Raw genomic sequence first — 20,876 nt, forward strand, 5'->3', positions numbered from 1 at the left:
GGAGTTACAAACTTGAGCCACTGGACTTTTATTACTGCATCTACTTAAGCCCTTGCCACAAACTGTGAGGCCTCTGCTCATCTGAATCAGAGCTCCTTTTGTGACCCCAACAACTGGACTGTCTTATAAGAATGAAGCCCACTAATCCCAGGGCTCAGAATGTCCCAACAAGCCCATAGAAACATCTTTATAGCTCACAGCTCCACACTTTTAAAACAGTGCTAGCTTAAACTTACCTGATGAGGATCACATGAGGCACTTGTTATATGCACAGATTGCCAGGTTACCAAGTTTCTTCTCCAATATACTATGATTTGGTAGGTCTGGGCAGAGGCCTGAGAGTTTTTTAACAAGTGTTCTAGTCAGTTCTTATCTTTAAGCAAATTTGAAAATCAACTTCCTAGAGTAAAGGCTCTCAGAAGGATGTGAAGTTAATCTGCCGATACTCACTTCCTTTCCTGTGCCTTCTTTTTTCTCAGTCAATTTGGGCATCTTTCTCTCCCTTTTTCATCCTCCTCTGCCTAGCTACTGCTGTCAGTGATGGAATTTCATTTAATTGTGTATCAGCTCACTATGTAATTTGGGTTTGAAAAGCCAATTGTTCTATAGAGGCTTCTTATGCTAAATTGAATTGGAATAAATGATTCTGAAATTGTACCCACCAAAATGATTTAGTCTTTACTGTAGCAAGAGTATCTTTAAAAGCCATACACTAATGAAAGGGTTTTGGAACTGGATGGTGTTCAACTTAAATCTTATCTGCTCAGAAAAAGGTGACATGTCTTTCCCTAAGTGACTCCATTTTATCCCTGCAGAAGCTGCTAGATTATCTCAATAGTCTATCTCAATAACTATCTCAGTAACTCTTAATAGACTATCTTAATAACCCTTAAGTTCCATGAGGTCCTTGGCACATTATAAAAACAAAGCACATAAAGATACCTTAGGAAAAATGAGAAATTATATAATGGTTATTGTGTCAAGATGTTCTGGGAAGGTGTACAATCCAATCTAATCTAACTATGCTATATTGGAAAGAGATCAGAAATAAATTTTGATCTTAAAACTGCTGATCCATCCATTTAATAATCTATCTTGTCAAGATCCCTCATCTGTGCAAGCATCACCCTAATAGAGCACATGCAAAGGTACAGGACCACAGGGTGAAGGCATGCAGTGCTGTCCCCTGAGAGAAGAGACTTCCTGGGGTGAAGTCGTTTTGGAGGATTTCCTGTGCTGAGGGGCTGGTCCTCAGCTAGAGAGCTTTAAAATCCTAATTCAGCCGGGCACGGTGGCTCAAGCCTGTAATCCCAGCACTTTGGGAGGCCAAGGCGGGTGGATCACTAGGTCAAGAGATCGAGACCATCCTGGTCAACATGGTGAAACCCTGTCTCTACTAAAAATACAAAACATTAGCTGGGCATGGTGGCTCGTGCCTGTAATCCCAGCTACTCAGGAGGCTGAGGCAGGAGAATTGCCTGAACCCAGGAGGCAGAGGTTGCGGTGAGCCAAGGTCGCGCCATTGCACTCCAGCCTAGGTAACGAGAGTGAAACTCCGTCTCAAAAATAAATAAATAAATAAATAAATAAACAAAATCCTAATTCAGTCAGTTCCACAGGTGGGTTCAAGATAGTTTAAAAAAAACCTGGCCAGACTCAGTGGCTCACACCTGTAATCCCAGCACTTTGGGAGGCTGAGGCGGGCAGATCACTGGGTCAAAAGATCGAGACCATCCTTGCCAACATGGTGAAACCCCATCTCTACTAAAAATACAAAAATTACCTGGGCGTGGTGGCATGTGCCTGTAGTCCCAGCTACTCAGGAGGCTGAGGCAGGAGAATCCTTTGAAACCGGGAGATGGAGGTTGCAGTGAGCTGAGATCAAGCCACTGCACTCCAGCCTGGCGACAGAGTGAGACTCCATCTCAGAAAAACAAACAAACAAAAATCTACCAAATTCTTAAAACTAATGCATAAAATCATAGTGCCAATCTATTACTTTACCATGATTTGTGTGATAAGAACTGTAATCCACTTATCGGCATAGCCAGATCTGCTTTGTCTCCATGCAGGCCTAGATAGAAACTAATTTATTACCAGAAAGCCTGATGGCTAAATTTACTGTTTTTTCTTGACATCATCTCTGTAGGTACTGCCAATGTTTTCAAAAGAGGCTCCTATGGTTTTTTAGCTGATCAGTCTTTCTTTTTGCTTAATACATAATTTCTTCAGCTATGTTACTACCTTTAATTGGGTTATACTTATGTTTCACTGACTTGGGAATTATTCTTTTTGGGTGACTTTGCTTAATTCTTTTTTTTTTTTTTTTTTTCGGATGGAGTTTTGCTTTGTTGCCCAGGCTGAAGTGCAATGGCGGCATCTCAGCTCACTGCAATCTCTGCCTCCTGGGTTCAAGTGATTCTCCTGCCTCAGCCTCCCGAGTAGCTGGGACTACAGGTGCGCACCACCACACCCGGCTAATTTTTGGTGTATTTTTAGTAGAGACAGGGTTTCACCATGCTGGCCAGGCTGGTCTCAAACTCCTGACCTTAGGTAATCCACCTACCTCAGCCTCCCAAAGTGCTGGGGTTACAGGCGTGAGCCACCATGCCCAGCCAACTTTGCTTAATTTTTAATGTAATTAACCATGACCAATCCAACCTATATTCTTGTCCATCTAACTCCTTAGAAGAGTGGCTGAAGGCCTTTTAATCTTTTTTTACTATAGCCTTTTAAAAATTTATCTTCTATATCCCCATGTAGCCTATTGGAAGTTATTTTCAACAAAAATATGACATTTTCTTCCCCAAATGGGGAAGATATGAATCACTAATTCAGCATATTTAGAAAAAGAGAAAATATATTTTAGGCAAATTCTTTACTTTGGATGACATTTAACATGAATAATAATGTACCTTGTTGGGGAGGGAGATAATATTTAAAACATGGATTTGTCTTAACTATGGAACAAGAAGCTGACATAACTTTCACTGTTTTACCTTTTCACATTAACAAGTATGTTGTACCTGGATTTTGTAAATTTTGTTCTGTAGTGGCCACATATTAAATTTTTTCTTTTCATTAGAAATTGAAGACTTAAGATAATCTGAAAAAATTTTTAGTTTTTCATTTACTTTAGAAATCTTGAAGTTTTGTTTTTCTGAGCATAATGATTTTGATAAACCTGTTCCATTATTATCTGAATATCTGACAAGCTCTCCATTAACATTCCAAATAGTACAATAGCTGGCTTCAATTTGACAAAAAAAGGTAAGTGTTCTCTGGCCTCCAATGTTACTGATGTATTTTGAATAAGAAATGCCAACCATGTTTGAATGGCTTAGTAAAGATGAAGAAAATGTGAAAAAAGATAGATTGCCAGTGATGATTTTATAATAAGTGACATTTTTATTAGAAAGAATGCTCAAAGAAATATTTAATCAGGTAGAAAGGAATATTTACATTAAAACAAATATGCATAACAGAAAGCAGCTGCAAAAATACTGAAGACATGGGTATGCCTGAGGAAGAAGGAATAATTTATTTTAAATTACTTTTCAAAACTGAAACAATTTAATGCTATTATTTATCTTTCAAATATATGTGTTCATATTATTAGTTTTTTTCTAGACTCTACTTATGTTCCAACATTTTGGTAAGTTTCACTGATCCTGTTTAGGTCTTAAATAGAATTGGGAAAGAAGAAGGAACCATGTGCTAGTCACTCTGCCACTTATGCTACCTCCCTTGTCACAGTTTTTCATCACCACAGTCCTCTGAACAGGTTGTATTCTTCCCACTCAGAGTTGTGAAAATGAGGCTGGGAGAGATGACGTCATTGCCGAAGGTCACAGCATTAGTAACTTCAGCAAAATTAGTGTCAGAAGCTCTATTTTCTAGTTTAGTAACTCATTCCACACCATGCATTATACTTTAACTATATAACAACATACACTTGGAGAGTTATAATTATTACCTTCTAATGTAGTGTTTTGCTAGAATCTTTTTACTATATTAGAAGAGCATTACAGCTTATTTCAAATCTGATGAATGTTTGAACTTAACTATTTTTGAGCCATTAGTTCTAGAAACCATCTCAAACTCCATCGTTTGGATCTAATAACTTTGGGTTATTAGATCCAAACATACATGGTTTTACATACACACCAACACACACACACACACACACACACACACACACACACACACACACACACACACACACAGTCTTAAGACTCTGACCTTGAGATATCGGAAGTAAAAGCCCAGATTTAAGTCATTTTTGGTGGTTGGTAAATCCTCAGGTGAGGAATTTCATTAGAATGCTGTGTGTGTGTGTGTGTGTGTGTGTGTGTGTGTGTGTTTAATCATCTATTAGAGAGAAGGTATCTCTAACTTAACATAAATTAAATATGACAATTAGGCTATGAAGAGCATCAACTCACTTGAGGCAAACAGTAGCCTTCTGGAAATTATAAAAAAGGGAAAACTTATAAGAGATTAATTATCAGCATTTATTTATCATCCATCATAAGCTAAACAAAGAATTTTGATTGTATAAATCAATGGGACTTGGCTGAAATCCCAGCCTAATTAATAAGCCGTCTACACAAGCAGCTTCAATATGTTGCAAATAAATTACAATATATTATTTTCTCATATTTTTCTAGATGTGCCAAAGCAAATGTCCTTTATATCACTTCTTTTATTTAAAGATCTGACACTGAGTTTCTCTCTCTTTTTGTTATTGTAGTGTCTCCCCTGACCAGTAACCATTGTTTCTGGACCTCCATTTTTAAATCTTTTCTTTCTCTTCCTGAAGATAAAGAGCAATGCTAATAGTTCTGGTGAGACAGCTGTCTCTTTCATGACTCCACTTGTCTACTTTGACATGCCTTTACTTCCTTTTTAGAACAATCACCCAAACAAAAAAAAACTCTTACCTCAAAAATAATACCATTTGTTGTAGAGCAAACATATTGGGAAGAAATTTATGCAATGTAGGAGGGTTGGGCAGGAAGCTGAGATGAGAACGCAGATCAGAAGAGACAAGGTAAGACTGATAGCAGTACCCAAGGCCAGGCATAAGATGAGCCAGATGCAGAGAGAACCTGGAAGCTGGATATAGGGAGGAAAACATGAGACTTAGGCAGACGAACTGGCTCCCTGCTTACCTGTGCTGTGCTAGGCAATTAACCTCTTAGCATTAATTTTTAATCTGTATAGAATGAGAAGTATACCCTGCCTCAAAGGAGGTTTACAAGTATTTGAATGTGCTTGGAAATTTGTAACTGGCTAAGACGGAGCTGGAGGAGCAGCAGCAAGCAACCAGAAATTGAGCAGGACTCAGGCTCCTGAGGACCATGACCCAGCAGTAGTTGTCTTTGGTCCTGAAGCAAAGGTTAAGCCTGCCTAGCCTGAAGGGCTGCACTGGACTGGGAATATTCTCTAAGAAAAGGGTGTGACTGAGGGAAATGACAGGCATCAGGTCTCATTGTAACCTTCTGATCTTCCATGCTTGGTTATGTCCCTGTCCCTGACACTCAGTTTAAGGGTGTCGACTTGCATTGTTTGTTTCTGCCTACAGAAGGAAGGCATTTCCAGAGCCAATTAAAGGGAGTAAGTGGATATCACTCAAAAATCTAAAGTGTCACTGGAAGACTCAGTTTTCAGGATTTAAGCCAGACAATGTTCTCTAAAATAACTTAGGGTTCTAAAATGTGATTATGGAAGGCTTCAAAGACATGCTTTTCAGAACTTCTAAAGTTCCTTCTACTAGGTTAGACATCTTAACATCAGAGGTAAGTGAGAAAGAAAATGTATAGATAAACTTCTTCAGCATCTCTTTCCCGATTCCTTTTAAGAGATGGGAGCCCTCTCTTCCCCAATTTCATAATAATTGGTGTGGCCTAGCTGCATATTTATGTTTCCTAATCCTCCATAGCACACGCTCCAGGCCTGACCTATCAGAGTGCTGCATCCCGCTGACCTCAGTGATTGCTATGGGGATGAGCATGTAACTCACAGCGGGCAAATTCAGAGGCCTCAGATTTGTGACATCTGTAATCCATATGGTCTTAGGGATACCTGCAGCCATTTCAAATCCTGTTTGATCTGAGCCAAAGCAGTGGCAAGCAGAACCAAAGTCAAGGAGGCAAGAGAATAGAGTCCTGATGATGGTGTTAAAAATTCCTGGATTTAACAGGAGATGTATCTTTTATGATCTTCTCACATTTTTCTCTCACTTGATCCTGAAACTGTTCTGGCTTATACAGTTTCCAAAGTGTCGAGCCCCAAATATATCTTTTTATATTATATAATTTATAATTTAGTGAAGCAAAAGTAAAAGAAATATTTTTGTCTACAAATAATTTACATGATTCCACATCATGTGTAGACCCTGCTGAAGTGTTTGCTTTAGAAATAAGTTAAGTTTGTCCCATAAAACCTTTCTGTAGAGACTTTTCTCATAGATCTTTGCCTTTATGATTAAATGCAATAGGTTAGGAAAGAAATAGTTTCTAGTGACTTTAAATAATAGGCCTCAGATGATCTTAGGAGGTGTGCCACAGTAAATTAGAAAAGTGTGCAGATAGCCTTTCTTTGATGCGTCTTTTGACAATTGAAAATCGCTTCAATGTCAACTGTGAAGACATATATTGTGTCGTTTACCTTGGAGAGTAGCTATACTGACAATGCTCAAATTTCCAAATGACTGTCATACCTAAGAAGAGTAACAATAAATACGTTACAAAAACAATACATTTTTTTTTAACCTCAGAAAATCTTTGTAGAGATCTTTAGTCATTATTCAGGATTGTAAAATTCACTTACTATGTGAAGATGTGAAAGAAGACTAATGTTCTCAGAATATGAAACCATAGTAAATTGTTAATTATAAATTCATTGTCTTTTTTCATTGTAATGATTAATTTTATAAATATGAGATGAATAAAAGCCCAAAAAACTCACTTGGATTAGCGGTTTGCTCTTAGTTAAAAAATTTCAATTTATAACTGCTTTTTTGGGAAAAATGTTGAAATACTTAAAGTTTTGGACAAATATCTAGTGATCATTCTTTGTATTATTTATGTTTAATCCAAGTTTTTATCTACTTATGGCGTATGTTCCTCATTTAGTAAGTTTTTCTGCTCTTTCTTACTGTTTCTCATACTGAAATTTTGTATAAGCAGTGTCAGATCCCTCAAAATGTCATGAGTTAGATTTTCTTGACCTTGCTGTTGAAGGGAGGTCTCTTCAGAGCTGGGCTGAGATTTTATGAGCTCTCACCACTGAAATTCTGAGTATCTTTGCTACACTTTCCTCACCACTTGGCTTCTGTTTATTCAGTCTCTAGCTTGTTCTCTCCAGATCTGGAATCTCTTATGTGGAAAGGTGATAGTTTTATCATCTCAGTGTGAGCCCCTAACCTACCAGAAGCGCTATGCTGGCTTGTCATTTACTTCTCTTTTTACTCCTTCTGTTGTAATCTTCCTGTGCAACTTTGTCACTTTGTCATGATTTTAGCTGCTTTTGGTAAAATTTTTATGCAGATTATATCTAATGTTTTTCACTGAAAATAACGAGCCTTTTCCCATTTACCCTGTTACCTTTGTGTGACATTCAGGAGGAGAAGAAGAAGCAATCTTTTGTATGCCTGATTTTTTTTTTTTGGAGATCAAGTCTCGCTCTGTTGCCCAGGCTGGAGTGCAGGGGCATGATCTCAGCTCACTGCAACCTCTGCCTCCCAGGTTCAAGCAGCTCTCCTGCCTCAGCCTCCCAAGTAGCTGGGACTATAGGAGCAAGCCACCGAGCCCAGCTAATTTTTGTATTTTTAGTAGAGATGGGGTTTCACCATGTTGGCCACCAGGATCTCGATCTCTTGACCTTGTGATCCGCCTACTCTGGCCTCCCAGAGTGCTGGGATTACAGGCGTGAGCCATTGTGCCCGGCTGTATGCCTGATTTTCATTTTAATTATCGAGTTTGAACTAATTTTAGACTTTAGAATAAATGCATGAGCAACCCGTTATCCTGTTTCCTCTATTTAACATCTTACATTCCCAAACAATAATTATTGAGAACAGGAAATTAATATTTGTACAATATTATTAACAGACTCCATTAGAATTTCATACATTTCCTCGCTAACGTTTCTTTTCTCTTTCAGAATTAATCCAGGATTTCACACTGCATTTAGTTTTTATTTCTCTGATAAAAAGCATGAGAAGAATGTACACGGCCTCTAGGAACAAATACCAGCCCCTTCCAGTCTGTGATAGTTCCTTGGTCTTTTCTTTTCTTTTGTGACTTTGGCTTTTTGTTTTTTTGAGACAATCTTGCTCTGTTGTCCAGGCTGGAGTGCAGTGGCATGATCTCGACTCACTGCAGCCTCCACCTCCTAGAGTTCAAGTTCTCCTGCCTCAGCCTACTGAGTAGCTAGGATTACAGGCAAGTACCACCATGCCTGGCTAATTTTTGTATTTTTAGTAGAGATGGAGTTTCACCACCTTGGCAGCCTGGTCTTGAACTCTTGGACTCAAGTGATCCACCCACCTCAGCCTCCCAAAGTGCAGGGATTACAGGTGTGAGCCACTGTGCCCAGCCTGACTTTGACATTTTGGAAGACTATTGATTCTGTGATAAGAAAAATCAGGCTCCTATGCTAAGATTCTAACTTTCATATTTAGTATTTTCATATATTAGCCACATTGATATATGCTCTTTTCTTTAATTGGTTCTTCATATTTCCATTAGCTTCATTTTTTGACAACTTGAGGAATATTTAAAAATTCAGATTCTTATGCTGAGATTCTAATCTTTGCCAAATTTGACATCTGTGTGGATTAGCCACTAATCAACTTGGCTCTTCACATTTCAGTTTCATCAACTTGTTCTGGATTGCTGTGGGATTTTCAGTCTGCCAAAGGGTGGAACTAGGAGATTATATTAGCTAATCAATGGAGTGGTATATCTTTGGTAAAATTTATTTTGCTATGTCTCAAATGCTGGATGTAGTTGTAGGATGTCTAGGAAGAATAATGACCTCTTTTAAATTCTCAAGCCCTAACACCAGACCTATGAAAATGTTACATTTTTCAGATGTGATTAATGTTACAGACACTAAAATAGGAAGATTATCCTGGGTTGTCCTGCTGGACCCAGTTTAATTACGTGAGACTTTCAAAGTAAAGAAATTTTTTCAGATGGAAATAGAGAGATGTGGCAGAAAGACAAATCAGAGACATTTTATTGCCAGAGGTATTCAACCTGCCATTGCTGGAGGGGGCTGATAAAAAGCATGAAAAGAATATGCACAGCCTCTAGGAACAAAGACCAGCCCCTTGCTGACAGCCAGCAGGGAAATAGGGACCTCAGTGCTGCAAACGCAAGAAACCAAACTTAGCCAGCAACCTGACTGCACTGGGAAGCATATTCTTCCCTAGAGTGTCCAGCAAGGAGCACAGCCTTATTGGCACCCTGTGAGATTCCAAGCAGGGTCAGACAGACTTCTCAACTATAGAAATGTAAGACAGTCAATTTGTATTGTTTTATGCCTCTAAGAAGGTATTGTAAATTATTACAATACGTGGGAGAAAGTTTGCTTTGCTGCTTAGGGAATAATTTTACTGATGAAAGTAAAATAAGTTTGTTTGAAATAAAAATAGTGCTAACTGGGTTTTTTTCTCATTGTGAAAATTACATGATGAAGGGAAACTGGGTGACTTAATCATCTTTTGGGTGATTTAAATCATCTTTTATCACTTGAAAGCAGTGTTTGTAAACTTCCTGTGCAAACCTAACTAAGGTAAATCAGGATTATGCTCCTTTCCTTCTGGAAATTATCTAAAAGTTAAAGACAAAGTTAAAAAAAAAACCCAGTGAATTCCATTTTTGTTGGAACTAGAAGACAGTTATTAACCAGCAGGCTAAAAATTACTTTAAGGCTAAAAAATGCAGGTGAGATTGGGCCAAAGTTTTATGGAAGGAAGAAGAGTAAGGACTCAGAGCAGTGAGAGAATTCAGTGGCAGCAGACCTCAGAAAACATTAATCAAAATTTACCTCCTTATATATTAAATATATACAATTTTTATTAATTATACCCCAATAAAATTGGAAAAAGAAAACAAAAAGTTCACCTCCCATATGAAGGACACTCTTTGAAGTTAAAAAAAGTTCCATATATGTGGAGAGAAAGAGAGAGAGAGAAACACTCTTAAAACAAAGTGATCCATAAATGATTAAAATGCAAAGTTGATCAACTAAAGATGTGGGAACAGCTGGTGATAAGCTGGGCTGGTGAAAGAAACTCTCCTAAACCTGTATGACTCCATAGGACATAGTGGTTTAAATAAATTATGGTTCTTCATATAATGAAATATTTTTCATTTGATAAAAAGAAGGAAGTATTCTATATACTGATTTTGAAAGATTTCTAAGATATGCTAAATGAAAAAAAGGTCCAGGAAACTATGATATACTACCATTAGCATAAATTGGAAACATAAATATATAGTATTAATTATATATATAAACAATTGTTATTGAGAAAGGGATAGTTGGGAACTGGGCAGATGGAAATTATCGTGGAAGGAGTCTTAACTGCCTATCTTTTTGAACTTCTTTGTAATTTTTGAGTTGTGTGAATTATCTATTATATCAATTGTATTAAAAGCAATATCAACAAAAGATTCTAAAGAAAAAATAAAGTATTGATCAAATTTTTAAAAATCAGCTTTTTTCTCCCCCATACACAATGTGGATATGTACCCAATTCCTGAGGACACATTTTTTTAATAATGAATGGTATACAGTTGATTTATTGTTCTATAATTCTAAAATTCAGATTATGCTTTTGAGATTCATAAGCTGCATGACATTCCTTGTAATAATTGCAACTGCAGTTTATTTCACAGCGAGTGACATTTTATAGTACCTTTTATTTTGCACCTGTTTGCATATTTCTGGAACAGGTTCCAATCATTAGGATGAATGTAGCAATTACGCTTTGACTAAAGATGAATCATCATCCGTATATGCTGTGTGAATTTTGATCATTTTAATATTTGCCAGTGCAAATTGCTGTTAAAACAATTCATTTGCATTTCATCAAGTACTCTTGTAGACCTTTATTTTCTTTCAGTCTTCACATTAGAAAGTTGTTTTTTTTCTCTGAGTACCGCATAATGCCACCCATGTGAAAGGAAGATTTTGCATTTCAAGGCAAGGGTACAATTATTTAGTGAATAATAATGACACCTGCAATCCTTAGTATCTCAGCAAATGCTAATAGGACCAGCTTCATCCTCCAAAAATGATGGTTGCAAACCTCTTTTAGCAAAGCAGGACTCACCCTGCCATTGCTTGGTTTATTTCAGCTGTGTGCTCTTTGGTCTACCTTGTTCCTGGAGTTTTCATTTTCTCGACTACTTTTAATCTTAGTATTATAAATATGTTAGAGGTACAAAACTGATTTCATGTTAAAAAATAAAAATCGGAAACACTAGACTGCATTATGTGTGGTTCACACTAGACATAATTCAAAACTCATTAGCTGAGTCCCCATACTTGGAGAGGTTTTGGCTCTACATTAAAAAAACTAGAAAACAAGGGTATATTTGTACATTTTAAATTCAGATGGAATGTTTAGAGGATGTATAACACTTTTTATTTTTGATTAGTTGATGACATAACCAGTGCTGATGTGTCAGATTAAAGGATTGCTACCAAACTTGAAGGGTTATCTTTTTTTTTTCTTTTGTTTGAGACAGAGTCTTGCTCTGTCATCCAGGCTAGAGTATGGTGGTGCAATCTTGGTTTACTGCAACCTCTCCCTCCTGGGTTCAAGGGATCCTCCTGCCTCAGTTGTCCTCAGTAGCTGGGACTACAGGTGTGCACCACCACTTTCAGCTAATTTTTTTTCTCCTTTGGTAGAGATGGGGTTTTGCCATGTTGGCCAGTCTGGTCTTGAACTCCTGGGCTTATGGGATCTGCCTGCCTTAGCATCCCAAAGTGCTGAGATTACTGGCATGAGCCACTGCATCCGGCCTGGTTATTCTTTTAGTCACACTGTTTGGACCTTTGTATTATGAGGTAGGTAGAAGTTTGTTTTTGGAAGAATGTAGTGTTCTCTTAGGATGGAGGCTAAATAATTAGAAATATTTAAGAGAATATCTGAAATAGGGACAGGGTGAAATGAAGAGTAGGGACAAAGTGAGAAAGCCATGGGCCCAGAAGTCACGTGATTGCTATTTCTGCTAGAAGAAATCCATGACTCAGGTCACAGATTAACAACACTCCTCTTTCCCTGATGGTTTTCTTTAATAAGAGATAAGACTTCCATGCCAATATTAAGGATATTCCAAGTGAAAATAATTGGACACAATACCAGCCACTTCTATCTTCGTGTGAGTGATTTTTCAGGCTAAGTGTAAGTGACTGAGACTAGTGGGAGTCTGCGGAGGATAATGTAGGTAGGAAACACAATGTAGGTAGAAAAGCACAAACATCAGCCTGGGGCAGAATGACAGGGTGGACCTTTTTAATGTAGCATGGCTTGAGGAAAATCTATTTGACTACACAGATAAAGCTATTTTTGATTTCTAGATTGTCCATGCAATCATTGTCATATTGTTGACATGAGCAACTGAAAATCTTACTCATGTTGTGCTATATACCCATTTTATGCTGACCTGCTGTGACACTGACATCTGTCTTAAATGTATTTGAGTAAATCCATTCATCATGCCATTTTATCTTACTTTGTTTTGGTTGGAGCAAATGGAGCCCACATGAAATTCGTATTTATTTGTCATATAGCATAATTTGAAGGGAAGTCTCTAAGACCTAAATGGATACAACATAATCTGAATGCTACCGAATTAGGGGCTTTGAGAAGTCCTAAAATCGTTTTCCTTTTTCTTAGGTTTCTGGGAAGTAATTACATTTTTTTATTGCATGAATTAAGAAACAGAGAAACAAAGCAGCATTGCCACCTTATAGTAGTCATAATTTAAGACTGTTCTATCATATCCTAAACTTGATTATTTTATTATTTAAAGTTGTGGGGGGCTAAGTAAATTTGTATGTTTATAAGAACAATAAGGTTTTCAAACTATTATTTGAACCTTTATAAACAATTCTGTGGTGTGGTCTATTTGTATTCATTTATAGAGATGCTTGAAAAAGTGTCTTCTATCTTTGTAAAAACCAGGACATTTTGATAAGTCTAGAACCCAGTGGGCCATGGGAATAGTGGAGGAAAGAAGAAGGTATGATTTTCAAAGTAGAAAAAGAGTATTTCTTCTTGTAGTGTCTAATAGTGCTATCTTTTTGCTAGGGGAGAGAGAAGGCAACTGGAGGAGTAGGGGGCATACCTACAAAAAAAAAAAAAAAAAGAGAAGTAGTAGTATGCTGATCTTTGAATTCATTATCAAATGTTTAAAAAGGAAGATTTACATTTGCAGTTGTTCTTTCATTTACTCAGGTGAATGCTAAATCTTACATAGATTGTGAAATGTCATCAGTTTTACTTACTTGATTGCAAGGACAAAAGTGGTTAAAATATACTCATTAAAATATACCGGTAACTTAAAAATTTATTTTTAATGGTGGTACAGTTAATGAAAGCATACTGTATTTTTGTTTGACTTTAAATCTGATGAAATATTTGTTTGCAAAAAATCTCTCTCTCTCTCCCATTTCTCTCTCTCTCTCTCTCCCTCCCTCTCTCTCTCTCTCTCTCTGTGTGGTGTGTGTGTGTGTGTGTGTGTATCCTAAAGGTTTTCTTCCTTTCGACCCATCTCCAGACTAACCGTCTCTCATCCTCTATATACTTCAGTCTGGAAGAGAATAAAACCCTTTGAAAGTTGTTTAAAATCGGCATGAAAAAGGGAAAAAGAAAGTAGTCACTATAATTTAGTATCAGTGTATCTGATTCAACTGTATCTCATTCCACTAATTTGATTAATAATGCTTTTTTATTTATGAGAAATTTCTAAAATAAATGGTAATTATTGCTGTTTCAGCTGGACTCTGAGTTCCGCTTATGTGTTTGAAAATAGCAGGATATAATTTTTGACAATTTCTTAACATTATACTTGAAAGAAATGCAGATAAATATGTCCATGTGAAAGCCATGTTAGAGAGGAAGACAAGTAAATTGTGACAAAAGCTTTTATTTCTCTAACATACAGTTAATTTTTAACTAAGTTAATGCCTGTTAAATTCAAATTACAAAATACATAGTATCCTATCATATGAAAGTGCTTTGCAGCTGTAGGAAGTTGTAATGGTTAATTTTATGTGTCAATTTGACTGGTTCATTGTGCCCAGATGGATGGTGAAACATTGTTTCCGGGGGCATGCATGTGAAGGTGTTTTCCTGAAGAGATTGACATTTGAATTGGTGAACTGAGTAAAGCCGATGGCTTTCCCTAACGTGGCATTGTACAATCCATTGAGAGCCTGATTAGAACAAAAAGGCAAAGGCAGATAGGAGTCACCCTTCCTCTACCTGACTACATGACCTGGATATTGACCTTCTGCCCTTAGTGCACCTGGTTCTAAGGGCTTCAGACTTAGACTAGAATGTAAACCATTGGTTCTCTGGCTGTCAAGTTTTTAAATTGTGCCACAGACTTTCTTGGGTCTCCAGCTTGCAGACAACAGACTGTAGGACTTCTCAGTTTCCATAATGGTGTGAGCCCATACCTTATAATAAATATCTCTTTCTATATCTGTGTGTGTATATATATGAATATATATGCACATAACATATGCATATCAGATTAGTTCTGTTTTCTGGAGAACCATGATTAATACAGAACTCAAATTCTCAAGTTAATAAATATTAAATTGAAATAAGAAAATGGAGGGGGAAAGAAGGAAAAAAGAAATTTTGTTGTGTTTATGATGTCTGTGTTCTAGTGAGCCCCTGGATCTTGCCAGAGCCCTGAGGGGAGAGCTGATGCTGGATTCATCCCTATGTGGAAAACTATAGATTTGTATTGAAGAACATGAGACATAAATAAAGGGCTAGAATACATTTTTGGATAAAAAGAATTAATAACACTAAAATATGAATCTTCTAAATGTTTATATAAAAATGAAATTCATTTTTAATTAGAATCATCAAACTGATGAAGTGTTTAAAAATTTTGTGAAGGAATAAATGGCTGAAATAAGGTAAGATGTTTTTTTAAAGAGAATTAAAGAAAAGGAACTTGCCTTACCATATGAGAACATGCTGTAATTTATTGTATTTGAATCAATATGGCATTGGCATCAGAACAGATCAGTGGAAAAGAATCCAGAATCTGAAAATAGATCCTGGTATGGATGAGAACTTAACATACAGCCAAGGTGGTATTTTAACTCATTGGGAAAATCATGGTTTTTGCAACATATGGTGTTAGCCCAATTGGCTATCCATCAGGAAGTAAATAAAATTGTATCACTGACTTACACAATATAGTCAAATTTGGGATGAATTAGATATTAAAGTTAGCAACATAACAAGAAAAACCAACAAGAAAATCTACAAGATTACAAGTATAAACTAGTGGAAAATAGAGGACCTTTAAAAAAATGTGAATTAAAAAAAATAGATTTGGAAAAAAATATTTGCATGCAGGAGACAGAAGGTTAATACCTATAATAGACAAAGAGTTATTACAAATGACAAGGAGATAATCCAATAGAAAAATGGGAAAAAGAGAAAAATAGGCAAATAATAGAAGAGCTAATCCCCAAAAGATCAAACTTTTTATAGTCAGGCAAGTACAAATTAAACTAACATTTATGTACCTCTCAGACTGGCCAAAACTAAAAAGTAGGAAAGCACCACTTTCTGCCAAAGAATGGTTAGGGGATGGTAGTTTCAGATGTTTCTAGCAAAAATGTAATAACTTACTTTGGAAAGTAATCTTGTAATGTCTATTAGAAGAAATAAATGCATAGGATGCTTTGATCTAGCACTCTCTTAAAAATCTAGTAAAAATAACAGCACCAATAAACATTTATACATAATGTTGACTATAACATTCATAGTGGCAAAGAACTGGAAACGAAGCGAATGCCCATAATAGCACATTAATACCATGGGCTATTTTGTAGCCATCAAAAAGACTGTATTAGAAAGATACTAGGAAACCTGAGGGATTTCCATAATATATGGTTGAGTGACAAAAACAGGATGCTGATAATGTTGTGAAATATCCCAGTTTTGAAACCTATGTAAGATCCACCCACTATAAGTGTATGTGTATTTTGTAAATATATGTAAGTTTATAATCAAAGGAACTTTATCATCTGTTTATCACCACCTGGGTGGTGGTGGTAGTGGCAGTAATGTGTAACAAATTAACACAAATACAGAAGTGTAAAATGACATACACTTACTTTCTGTTTCTAGGGGTTGAGTCTGGGCACAGCTTAGCTGAATCCCCTGCTCAGGATCTTCTAGGTGTTGGCAGGACCGAATTCCCTTCTGGAGCTTAGGATCTTTTTCCAAGCTTGCATTGTTGTTGGTAGAATTAATTTCCTTGGGACTGCCTGCCTGCCGGCCCTATCTTTTACTGGCTGTTGGCTGGAGGCCACCCTTGTATCTCAGAGGCCACCTGCAGTTCCTTGTCACATGGCCCTCTCCATAGGCAGTTGTTGCATGTCCGTTTGCTTCTTCAGTGCCAGCAGGAGAGGCTCCTTGTGCTAAACAGCTAAGATGGAGTCTTACAAAATGAAATACAGTCACAATAGTGACATCCCTTCCCATCACTTTTGCCATATTCTGTTGGCTAGAAGAAAGTTGCATGTCCTACTTATCCAGGGACTGGAGATGATTATGAGAACACGGATCACTGAGGGGTCAAGAGCAGGGTGTGTCTGTTATAGATGGTCAAGCAAACAATGAAAACAATGTTTACAAAAGACCAAAGCCAAATCAAAACCAGAAATGATTAACATGATCTTATTACATAAAATTACATCTATGTGGTGAATAATTTTTAAAAAACAAAGACATTAAGAAAAGAAAATTACTTCTATGCCTCAGACCATTAATAATGTGTATTTCCACAAGCTCTTCTGAGACTACTAATACTATGCATTAATATCATGTACTTCCTTGGGTTTTTCATAATGAATGTCCTCTCGGGTTGGTTGTTTTTCTTCAGACTTTGCCTCTATGTTTTATTCATTCTAACACGATGTTAATAGTCAGAGGATTATTATTTTATGTACTACAATTAAAGGAAAAGAACTCTAGTTAAACTAGGCTTGCTTAGCAAATTAATTATGAGATATATGCCAACTTAAAAATGTTAAAATGTGAAAATATATTTGTTTTAGATTTGATGAAACTACTTCAGTGTATTTTTCCCTCCAGAAAGCTCTCTAGTTTTCATGCTGAAGGTTTTTAAAGGCCAATGGGATACCTCCCTTTTCTCAGACATTGCTTACTTCACATTCTTCTATTTCCTTAAAATGAAAATTAGGAGTAACAATAATTGGATTCAGGCCAAGCAAGGATAAGCAAAGTCCTCTGAAGTCAAGTCAGTGCTGGGTTCAGAGGACCATTTCACTAGGCCACTAGGGTTCCATTTCCAGGTTAACAAATGCAAACTCTCTATCTATATGTGTGTGTGTGCACATAAACTTTTTTTTTCATAGAAGCACTGTTAGAGGTGAAAACAGTATAACTAATAATTTGAATTAATTTATTATTTTTTCTCTTTTGAGATGGAGTCTCTGTTGTCCAGGCTGGACTGCAGTGTCATGAACTTGGCTCACTACAACCTCTGCCCCCCAGGTTCAAGCGATTTTCCTGCCTCAGCCTCCCAAGTAGCTGGGATTACACCACTATGCCTGGCTAAGTTTTTATATTTTTAGTAGAGACAGGATCTCACTGGTTGGCAAGCCTTGTCTTGAATTCCTGATTTCAAGTGATCTGCCCGCCTCAGCCTCCCAAAGTGCTGGGATTATAGGCGTGAGCCACCATGCCTGGCAATTTAAATTAATTTTTAACTTTCAGCTGCAGATGTCTGGAAAATTTTTTTTAGCTAAGCACAGCAAATAGACATAATTATAATATCATGTGTGAGCAATGTTTTTCCTTAGACAAAATGAATGCTAATCAAACTTGAAAAGTTATTTTAAATTATCTGTTGAAGCAATCTTGAATGCACTGAAGGTAACTCAATGGTTTACCTGAAAGAGAGTGTATGTGTGTATATATATATATAAAATAAGACATTTGTCCTTTTGTCTTTTTTTTTTTTTGCTCAAAGGCAATTTCAAATTAGGAAACATTTTTCTTATTGAATCTGCAGGTTGTTGCTAAAAGCTAATGTATTTGTATGATGTTCTCCAGAATAAAGGCAATCATCATGTTTTTTTTCCATACCAGTGCAAGGATTAATATCACAAACTCTAAAATTAGTTTAATATGTTCAACAGGTGTTTGAAATGATTAGAATTTTCAAAAGCAAAGGCCTACACACCTACTTTTAAAATAGCATTTTAAAAAGATAACATTTTAAAATATATCCTTGGCTTTTTAAAAAAAAATTCAAGTATCCTTTGCCTCCATGAAATATTTTGTGGCTTTTAAAGTTTCTCACTAACCTTTCTCTGAATGAATGTTATTCTAGTTTTCACCAGTAAAAAGCTTTAACTAGAACTCTCAAAATCTATTTACATTTGCTGTTTCAAAGTGAGCTGAAGATATGGTTATCTGGTGTTTAATGTTGCGTTTAGTTTTGGAAATGCATGGGGGCAAATCAGACATAGTGTCCAGCTACAGTTTCATTTTCAGTCACTTCCTGCACTTCCAACATGTGGAAGCCCTGCAGATTTCAAAGGCAGCAGGGAGCAGCAGGTGAGCAGGATCAAGCTACCAGTTCCTGCTTTGTCAGCGTTACCATTCTGAGGTGTTTTTTCCTTTCTGTCTGCCTTTCTCTTTGGTCTTAGGCATTGCTTGAATTTTATCTTGTAAATCTTTCTAGTTCCCTTTCTTCTCTTTTGTTTTTCTCACACACAGGAAACAGTAGATGCCAGTGCTATGGCTTATGTTGCTGTACATGAGGAAGGATGTCTTTATTAGTAGACATCAAGGTTTGAGCCTCTTTTCTTTTGAGCTACAAGTATGTGACCATTTGGGCTTTTAGCCCTGCACCCCTCAAAAGTACATATTGGCTTTAGGATATCATGTTATACTGACAACTTGAAAGCAATGTAAACTGAACTCACATTTTCACATTTTTCTGTTATTTAGTCTGTTCCCACATGAAACCTGAAAGGAAATTTAGAGTGTCTCAGCACTAGTGAGATGGTCCTGTATCCATCCATTCAGCCAAGAGTAATTTCCCTAACCTAGTATAAATTCGTAATACCTCTATCCTGTTCCCTAAAGCAGAGAGATTTTGTCAAGGTATGGTTCCTGCATGTAAGAAAGTGCCCGCAACTTAATTAATTGTTAAGAGTCCAGAAGAGACAACAAATATTTGAAAGAAATAGTCAGAAAAAGTCAAACTAACTACCTAATTCTCCAATCTCTATACCTGTGTTAGGTCAGGGCACCAGAACATCTTGTATTCCTGGGAGGACCACCTCACCTCACTGTCATTATATGGTATTTTATAGGATTTTGTCTTTGCTCAGGTTGCTATAATAAAATACCATAGAGTGGATGTTAACAATTCATTTCTCACAGTTTTGGATGCTGGAAAGTCCAAGATCAGGCTATAGTCATGGTCAGGATGTGGTGAGGGATCTCTTTCTGGCTTGCAGACAGCCACCTTCTTACAGTATCTTCACATGGCAGCAGCTCTGGTGTCCCTTCTAATCTCATCATTAATCCCATCATGAGTGTTCTACCACTCTCATGATCTCATCCAAATCTAATCACCTCCTAAAGGCTCCTCTTTTTTATATCATTACACTGGGGATTAGAGCTTCAACATGTGAAATGTTGGGGGACACAAACAGGGGTTGCAAGGGTAACATTAAGGTTGAATGGTAGGGGACAGCTGAAGTATGGAAAGTGGGCTGGGGCTAGCTAGGTTTGCTGGGCTCCCTGTGGACTAGCTAATTTGAATAGTTTCTCATCTCTGGGGCATGGGGGCTGTTGCTGGTTGTCTGGTACCTGGCCCCAGAGCAATTAGGACAGGTGCAGGTTCTTAGAGCCCAATAAGAAAAGTGGTTGAGGTTCTGAGAGCCCAGGTTCTGAGAGCCCAATAAGAAAAGTAGTTGAGGTATAGACATAATAATCGGCTGCTCAAGAAGGGAACTGACAGGCCTCTAGCTAGGACCTGAAAACTGGCTCAAGACAGACAGAATTAAAAAAAAATTATATTGCTCATGGTTGCCAGGAACAGATTTCATATAACTCAGCTTTCATTGGGGTTGATATAAGGGTTGGCCATAAGAGAAAGGTTTCTGCATCTTTTAAAAAGTGCTATTGGAAATAGTGTTCATTGGTCCCCATGATATCAATGTAAAGATTTACCATATAAATTCCTCTTAGCATCTAGTGCTATTGACAAATGTTTCTGAATCCATCTGTATGTGAGTATCTGATTATTGGCTAACAAATGTGGTGGCTTCTGTTTCTCCTTTTGAGTGCAGACCTTTTCAATAAGCAGCAGCAGCCAGGAGTAGAGGTGCCCATCTGTGCCTTGAGTGTAGTGGCTAGCAGGAAGCTTATTATGTATTTTTAATCAGGAGACACAAAGTTAAATTTCTTGTGGCCGATATTGAGCAGGCATTTATCTTTTTTGGATTTCAATGTAAAATGGGAATAAAACCTGTCTTATTATCTACAGGGTTTGTATAATGTTCAAACTAGCTGATGGTTGAGAAAGCTTATGCCAGGGTATTTC

General features: G+C 37.0%; 1 long non-coding RNA gene across 1 annotated transcript; it reads right to left on the minus strand.

Moving 5' to 3' along the window:
- Positions 1 to 3,384: 3,384 nt before the first annotated feature.
- Positions 3,385 to 16,562, minus strand: LOC116561074. Its single transcript, XR_004273277.1, has 3 exons — positions 16,402 to 16,562; positions 4,944 to 5,118; positions 3,385 to 3,521 (listed from the first exon to the last, which is right to left on the minus strand). It is a non-coding gene; the product is annotated as an uncharacterized LOC116561074 (long non-coding RNA).
- Between the last annotated feature and the right edge of the window lie 4,314 nt (positions 16,563 to 20,876).

This window comes from Sapajus apella, unplaced genomic scaffold, assembly GCF_009761245.1.
Source record: "Sapajus apella isolate SASKATOON/1434 unplaced genomic scaffold, GSC_monkey_1.0 scaffold28, whole genome shotgun sequence".
NCBI lineage: Eukaryota > Metazoa > Chordata > Mammalia > Primates > Cebidae > Sapajus > Sapajus apella.